The sequence below is a fragment of the Ciconia boyciana genome, chromosome 8 (genome assembly GCF_034638445.1).
Source record: "Ciconia boyciana chromosome 8, ASM3463844v1, whole genome shotgun sequence".
Taxonomy (NCBI): Eukaryota; Metazoa; Chordata; class Aves; order Ciconiiformes; family Ciconiidae; genus Ciconia; species Ciconia boyciana.
In genome coordinates, this window is record NC_132941.1 from 63,209,643 (window position 1) to 63,215,642 (window position 6,000).

General features: G+C 56.3%; 1 protein-coding gene across 4 annotated transcripts in view; it reads right to left on the reverse strand.

Annotated features, from left to right (window-relative positions):
• Nucleotides 1-4,127, reverse strand: part of FAM53B (family with sequence similarity 53 member B) — a 57,782-nt gene extending 53,655 nt beyond the window's left edge. For all 4 annotated transcript variants that reach the window (XM_072871504.1, XM_072871508.1, XM_072871506.1 and 1 more), the window contains exon 1: nucleotides 4,007-4,127. The gene's annotated coding sequence lies outside the window, so the exon portion shown is untranslated. The remainder of the gene's footprint in view (nucleotides 1-4,006) is intronic.
• Nucleotides 4,128-6,000: the final 1,873 nt, after the last annotated feature.

The following is a 6,000-nucleotide window of genomic DNA, read 5'->3' on the forward strand; positions in this document are numbered from 1 at the left end:
CTTTTTCATAATTATAACACGGCCACTGCTCATAGGGATACTTGAGTGTAGAACCAGAGCTCCAGGGCTCAGGTCTGCCGCTGCCTCGACTGCTTTCAAGGAATTTACGGAAGGTTTCGTCTCTAAAGAGCGGTGGCACTCATGCCATGCTGTGCTGGGGTCGGCGGGGAGAGGGCTGGGGCAGGGAGGACTCCTCGGGGCGGGGAGCAGCCCGTCAGGCTTAATGACCCAGCAGGCTCGCAGGCGCAGACGAGTAGCATGGTGGAAAATTCCCTTCTCTTCGCCTGATTAGTTTATATTTAGCTCTCCGGGGAGCAGACGCTCTGGAGGAGCTGTTGTTTTGGTGATATTTTTGCACAGCCCCACGGGGACCCCTGCAACACAAACCGCGGCGTGCCGGGGGAGGCTGCCAAGAAACAGCTATCACCGCCTCGCTCCACCACCACATCGGACCAGACACGTGAGACTGCCGATAGTCACAGCCCTCCGCTACCCGTCAGACCTCCTTTTTTTTTTTTTGTTCTGTTTCCCCGAGTCAGCAGGCTTGCTTCCTCTTCCTCCTCCTCCCCGTTTTGGGAGAGAAAGGAGCAAAAAAAAAGTCAGCCATGAAGAAAGCTTGCTTGAGGAGCTACAGAGGAACAACCTTCCCAGCACCTCTGCTGGCCTGGCCACCCACAGCCATGGGAATAAAATGTGGGCTTGTCTTTCTGGAGGTATTTCCAACTATTTCAAGCCTAGTTTTGGTGAGGGCAGACCTGATGCAAAGGCTCTGCCTCCCCTCTCCCTCCCCTGGGACATGGGAAGGAGAGCCGACCCCTCCGGGCTCAGCCCTCCGAAGAGCTATGAGCATCTCTGGCACCTCGCCCTGCCCCAGCCCGTTGGTCCAAAGTCTGCTCTGCCACAGATTAATGCTCATGAGGACTATTTCGCAGCAAAATCTTTCTACAAACCATGTGATACGGGAGGGGGAAGGGAACAAAACCAAAAAATCAGTCCCTTTGACCTGGGGTGTCCTCTTTTCTACCTGAGATTTTACAAGGAAAGCACAAACTACCTCCATCCTGATGGAGATCAAGAAAATAAACTCTATACAACATCACAAGAAAGAAAGAGAAAGGAAGAACAGCCTCAAACTACGCAGCTGTCATTCGAGAAATCAGAACTCGACCAGTAATAATAAAATGGACAAATTGGAGAAACCTCTTTCCCCTCCATCCCCCTTCAGGACATGGTCCATCGTGCCTGTTCTGCACTGAAATACAGGTGTTTCAACAAAAAGTTGTATGTCTTGTGCTACCTATACCTTTGCTGAAAGTGAAGCGTCTTTGATATTAAAAAAAAAATTAATAATTACATATAATTAACCGAAGTGGATTTCAGGATTTATATTGGTATACGTTTACCTATTTGCATGTGCACATACTTACGCACATATATTTATTTACGTAGGTATCCATACCTGAAAATTAGCCTACATCGGTGCTGGCTCTGTCCCACAACCTGCTTGATCTCCTTACATAAAAAATTTGGATCTCACTCACAGAAATCAATTATCTACCGACTTGCTTTGCCCTATTTTACAAGCAAAGTTTTGCGTTCGACAGCCTGAGCTCTTACTGATCTTCCTCCCGAAGGCCATCTGCTTTCTATAACCGAAGCGGTTCTTGGAGACCTTGGCCCTGTGCAGAGCTGGAAGTTGCAAAAGTTTCCCTCCCTCCTCTGGGTTTAACCTGGAAGCGAGAAGGTCCGGATCCAGGGATTCAGATGCAAAACCACCGGCACGCGTGGCCGTGCTCCACGGGGCTGTGCTCGCAGGGTGTCCTTCTCTCCTTTGAAGTGGAGAGAAGGAAACAATTCCACAGCAAGTTGTTTCGGTTGGGTTTTTCGCCACACATTTGAAAGCGAGGACGCTGTATCCTTCTTTAAGAGAAGTGCCTCTAGCATGGGATGAACAGCCCTAATCCTGCACCCCTGAGCCCGGCCGCACCAGAGCCAGGTCTAACACACCCACCACCATAAGCATCCTCAGGCTCCAGAGGATTTTTAAAAATGAAGAAATAAATCAGAAGCTCTCTTCAAACCTACAATAAGCCATGACAGGTAAGGACAGAGCAAACCGCTCTGAAATTCAGGTTTTTTATTATCACTCTAATGAATCTGTTTCATGACCCACCCCAAATATTTTCTCTAGAAACATTATCTACATTGTTTTGGGGTTTCTTTATTTCTTTTTCCAGCCCTCAGCCAAGCCCTAGTAAATATTTCTGCCCGCATCAGAGGCGGGCCGAGGGAATCTGTGCCTTGCAATCAGAGGGAACGTAGCAGCAGCCTTCTGTGCTCGGAGATACCCGGTATTGGTGAGAGACGGGCAGAGATGCTCACAGCCCTCCGTGTTTTGACAGTATTATTGCAAGACACTGCTACCTCTGCAATTTGAAAGTAGTTTTTAATCTGTCAAAATAGTCTTTTATTACTGTTTGAGGATTCAAAAGGAAAATATGCACATCTGGTTTCAATCGCAAACTGAAGTTTGGTCTATCAGCCTATTTCATAACAAATTATGCTTACTTTTTACTCCAGAGGATTTCCTAAGGAGGGGGTGCGCTGCCAAGGTACACCAGCGTCTGTGGAGACCGCACGGCAGAGAGAGAGACGGCGGCACTACCCACCGACAGGCACCGTGCTGTTGCAAACTCACTCCCTCCGTCAAGTAAATTAAATCTTAAAATTACCGAGGAGAAGACCCTTATTCATGAAATCTTCGCGTACATCTATACGTGAAATCTTCACGTACCGCGTGATTTGAACAACCTGGCGTCACTGAATGCAGAAACAAGACTCACAGACTTTCTAGGACAACTCTGCTGCCAGGGCACTTTCCACAGCAAGGAGCCGCCGTCCCTGGCTGCAGCAGCGTTGGGTGCTGCAGACCCCCCCGGGGGGCACAGGGTGCCTGGCAAAGCCCTGCAGCACCCCAAAGGCCTGCACCCCAACCTCGCCGCCGCGAGCCACCTCGTGAGCTCACGCGTGCCGGGCGTGAAAACCGTGGCAGGGCTCCGCGCGAAGCGTGTGCGAGGGCCCCGGACGCGCTGGAGAGCATCTCTGCGGCGATGCTCAACCACATCCACCGCTCCCCCGCGCTGCAGCCCCCCCTCAGACCCCGAACCCGGGGAGCTGTGCACCGAGCTCGCCGAGTTCCAAGTCTCAGCCCCATTAAATACCACTCTCGGCCCGGAGAAAGGAAAGCACGTGTTGATCCATTTGTAGGAAGAAATTACAGAGGCAAAGGCAGAGCGATCTGAGGGGGAGAGGCACGCTCGCTCCCCACACACGAAACTTTGGAGAGGCGACCTTCCCCCCGCACGCCGGCCGGGCGACCCGAGCTCGTCCCGACGCGGTTCTCCCCTGCGGCGAGCGCCCAGCCCAGCGCTCGGCACCACCGCGCACGACCCACGCCGCTCTGCGGGCACACGCCGGGAGACATCCCCGCTGCACCTCGCTCCCTCCGGACGCTCCGAGGCGGCTCCTCCGCGGCCGAAGCGCGCAGGACCGGGGTGCCCCGAGCCCCGGCACCGCTCGCCCCACGGCGACCTGCGCGTCCCCCGGGGCCGAGAGCCGGGGGAGCGCCGACCCGGCGGCACAAAGGCGGGCAGCCCCCGGCCCCAGCCCGCTCCGCCCGGGCGGAGGCGGGCGGAGCGGAGCACCCCGCCGCTCCCGCGGGGCGAGGATGCGGAGCGGCCGGCGGGGGGTGCCACCCTTCCGGGGGGCTGCCCTCGCCCTCCGCCCCCCCATCCCCTCACGCCCCGTCCCGTCCCGCCGTCCCCCGGGCAGCGCAGGGCGCACCGCCGCCCTTTGTCCGCCGCCCCCCCCCTCCCCCCGGGACGGCACGGCACGGCACGGCACGGCACAGCACGGCACGGCACGGCGGGACCCCCGCGCAGGCACACGCCGCGAGTGACAGCGCCGAGCGGCCCCGCTCCGCGCACGGCCCCGCCCGGGCGCTTACCGTGGTGGCGGCGGCGCGGCCCGGCCGGGCCGGCTGTGGGCGCCGCTCCGAGCCGCGCTCCCTCTGCCGCCGCCGCCGTCGTGCTGCGGGCGGGGCGGGCGGAGGGAGGGAGGGAGGGAGGGAGGGAGGGAAGGAGGAGGAAATGCGCTTGTCACTTCCTGAGCGGGGCCGGCGCAGGCAGGGCCCGGCCCGCACCTGCGGAGCCCGGCGGAGCCCCCGCCCTGTCGGTGCCGAGGGTGCGCCGGGGCGGGAGGCAGCGGCGGGGACCCGCGCACCGGAGGTGTCGGTGCGAGGTAAGGGGGAGGAAGAAGCCCCGGCCGCCGCCCTGAGCGGGCATCCCCAGGGTTAAACATCGCCCGGAAAGAGCGTGGCGGGGGGGAAAACACAAAATCATCAGAAGCAGCGAGTCCCGGCAGCGAGCCGGCGTTCAGCGGTGGGGAAGGCGAGGCCGGGCGGCAGGCATCGCTCTCCCTCCTGCATCCGCAGCAGCCCCGCAGACTCGCGTGGGGCTCGGCGGCCCCGTCCGGAGGCCGAGAGTGACTCCTGGTGGCACGGCCGGCCGAGCGGGAGAGCGGGGCTCCACGAAGGGGCTCCTGGAAGGGTCCCCCCGATGAGCGGGAGCCCTGAAGTTTTAGTACATCACAGATACACACCGTCTGCCACGGTACCCGCCGGTGGGATTCGGCAAAAAGTCCCACTCCGTAATTTTCCTCCATTTTTCCAGCATTTCTTTTGGGAAGAGGCATTTGACAGAACACAGTGCTGCCGGACTGAAGGTGGCCGTGGGTCCTCTGCAGTATGCAAGGGCACGTCTGCTTGGCTTCACTTGGGAGATGGCCTTTAGAAGCAATCTGCTCCAACAATAACATTTTCCATCCATCCGAGCTGAACCGCGCACAGCACGTAGGCTTCTTCCGCGAGCGAGCATAATTAGCGAACAAGGAAACGACATGACAGCTAAAAGCAAGATTTAGAACTCATTACAAAACAGAGCCTAAACATTAATCTTGAACATATGCAAGCAGACAACACAGATGTCATCAGGAATGAATCCGAGGCTTCAGCATCTCAATTTCATCCACCCGGCTGGATGGCCGGGCACGCTGCTGGGGATGGCAAGTGGGAACGAGTAAGGGCATGTGCGCGCTGAAGGGGAAGGGAGGCTTTGGCTGTGTAACTCAGCAGTGCTTTGGATGTCTTGCCCCGCTGATGCACGGCCCAAGATAGCAAATGTCGAGGAAGACTATCGGTATTTAATGTAATAAAGAAGAAAGGAGGTATGTAAGCAGAAGTAGTGGGAGAAAATTTAACAAGGGAGCAGCTGCCGCCGACGTAGCGAGGACTGGTCTCAACGGAAGTGGCTCTGTACTCGGTACATATAAAATTAGGCAGGAGTGGCCGGTGTGAGCAGGCCACGAACAGGGGGAAGGGCTTGATGATGTGAAGGGGCTTTTGCATCAAGCTCCTCCATCCCACTCAGTGTTTGCTTTTCTTGTTGTGTATCAAGACTGGTAGCAATAAAACACTTGCAATCTCCTTTTCCAGAACTTCGGGAATCAAGTTTGAAAATGTTTTCTTATGGTTTCCCAGCTAAATATTTCAGTAATAAAGCTTGCAGCGTAATTGAATCCATTCCCGTGGCAGCCTTGCGCGGTGCAGGCTTGGTCTCCAAGAACCAAGCAGAAGGTTGCTTTCTGTCTGCTTCTGCAGCTCGGTCCAAACCCAGCATTTTTTACCTCTCACCCTCTGTGCTTTCAGCCAGATGAGTTGGCTGCGGAGCGTTACCAGCGTGCGTGAAAGCCTGTTGCCGAAGCATAAACCCGTTTTCCATAGATAGTATTTTCAGTAACGTTGTTTAAATGTAAAGGCTGGCCATAGGTCCCTGCTCTGGTGGCAGTGCAGAGGATCTTTGTGAGAAGGGGAAAAGATGGAAATCACTTTCAAGCTGTAAAGAGCTGGGCATGAGAGTTGAGTCATCATGGACAGAAAATTCA